The sequence below is a fragment of the Hyposmocoma kahamanoa genome, unplaced genomic scaffold (assembly GCF_003589595.1).
Source record: "Hyposmocoma kahamanoa isolate Upper Pololo Valley unplaced genomic scaffold, ASM358959v1 91138, whole genome shotgun sequence".
In the NCBI taxonomy this organism is placed as follows: domain Eukaryota; kingdom Metazoa; phylum Arthropoda; class Insecta; order Lepidoptera; family Cosmopterigidae; genus Hyposmocoma; species Hyposmocoma kahamanoa.
The window spans coordinates 9,854-12,002 of NW_020654691.1; the positions used below are offsets into that span (position 1 = coordinate 9,854).

Sequence of the window (2,149 nt, forward strand, 5' to 3'; positions counted from 1 at the left end):
TCAGTATAGTAGCCATACATAAAAATTTCGCGCCCAACTACAGTTACTGCAGGAATTGGAGATAAGGAATTGATTTCAATTTGTCAAATGTTTAAACTGCTTTACTTCGAACAAGGGTTGGTAACCTAAGTTTGTAGTTGGGTCCTGTGTTGTAACCTGTTAACATAGAATCATCATATAATGAATTAACTTCTTCGCATCTATTTCAATGAGATGTTCTTGTCAATATAGCGTCTGTCAAGCATCAATACTCAGTCACTCCTAGGGTGTCCTTGTATAACCTTAAGTTCACCTGCACTTTAATCTAGCCTTTGTTACGTATCTTTGGTGGTTTCCTACCTGGCTTTAGTATCTTATATAACAAATTTACTTTAATGTCTCATAGTCAGACACGAGGAATAAGAATAAAAATAAACTAGCTGCTTGACAGTCGTCTTCACAAAGTCTCAAATTCATTTAAGTAGCAATGTATACGCTTCTATAATAAGATTCCGATTCATATTCAAAATTTGCCATTTACGAGTTTATAAAACTATAGTGAAACAAAAACTTTATACTAAAGGTCTGTGACGGTGTGACCTCCTTACACCGTCATCCCACCTTTTTGTATCGCCTCTCTCCATTCGTACCGTATCGTTTTCTCTTCTTCTACTCATATTTAAATTAAAAATTTTGTATTGTTCCATTTTACCTCCAATTCTGATTTTGTTTCTTACCATCGTCACTCTCTGCGCGATTGCGGTAGCGAAAACATCTACTTTCTTATTTTTGAACCGTTTACCACTCACTTAAATCTTCTTGTACACCGTTTACATTTTAAAATTTTAATATTGTTATTGTACTGAATAAATTCCTAACTTAATTAAATTTTTATTGAATTGATATTCAATTATTTTTTGTGAAATTACTCCACTAGTTTGTTATAATTATTAATACAAAGATCGAACACTCAGAAAAAACACTCAGAAAAAATTCCTTCGTTCCGGTCGGATTCGAACCGACGTCTTCTTGCATACCGTGCCAGACGCTATACCAACTAAGCCACGGAACGAACCAACGGACCTCACGAATTTCTCTATGTGCTTGCGTCGTGTCTTTGTACTTGGTCTTTCAACGACTTTTTAGTCGTAGCGCCATCTATGAGAAATCTATTACAGATCGAACCGAAAAGACCGAATCGAAGGAATTTTTTCTAAGTGTTTTTTCTGAGTGTTCGATCTTTGTATTAATAATTATAAATTCCTAACTTGCTAAGTAAGACGTATGGAGGTTGCGGGGGCTGCAGAGGCTATTACTACCCTTAGACCAAGCTATATTACTGCTATTCAGGCTATTTCACAGACTACAGAACGCCACCAGCACCAGCAGCGCTATTACAGATCATTATACAGCTTCTGCATACTTGGATGACAAAAATTCGTGGTAGTGACCCGTTGAGCGCTTGCAGGTAGTCTCGATCTAAGATGTTTAAATTATAAATGTATCATTACGATATTATATTATTGTAATGATAAACGTATTCAAATGTATAGTTATAAAGAACAACCCCTAGAGTTTCTTGCTCATTCCTTTCAATGGGAATCTGCCTTACGAGTGTCAGCAGAGTTTAATCAGTATAACGAATTCAAGTTTATTTTCCTTACCTATGAAATAAAGATTATTTGACTTTGACTTTGACTTTTACATTGACTTTGACTTTGACTTTGCCTTTGACTTTGACTTTCACTAATGTGTCTGTAACATTAATCGCACCTACCTATTGTCGCCAAGTTTCAGACAAGTTGCACTGATCAGGATGACGGGCTGTCTCTTTGTTTATTCCCGTTTTGTAATGTTACCTACTATAATGCAACTTGACAGATTAAAGCTCAATTAATTATTAATTTTAAAACTTTAACTCCAGTTTTCTTTTAATCCGTAACAATTGTATTGATATCCTAAAATTTTTATTTACACTAAAACAAATCGCATTCAAATAATGTTAAACTAAAATACTTAGTAGATTTACGTGTAGGCTTTTCGCCTTGTAGTAGCCGCTCACGCGATGCGCTCCTCCTACCGCAAAATGGCGGCTATTTGGTTTCGCAAAATAGAAAAGGATTCAGTTTAAATACAAGTTTTTATAAATAAAAATTATTATTCTGCATTG

At 34.9% G+C, this 2,149-nt stretch overlaps 1 non-coding gene across 1 annotated transcript; it reads right to left on the bottom strand.

Moving 5' to 3' along the window:
• Positions 1 to 977: 977 nt before the first annotated feature.
• Positions 978 to 1,051, bottom strand: Trnat-ggu. Its single transcript has one exon. It is a non-coding gene; the product is annotated as a tRNA-Thr (tRNA).
• Between the last annotated feature and the right edge of the window lie 1,098 nt (positions 1,052 to 2,149).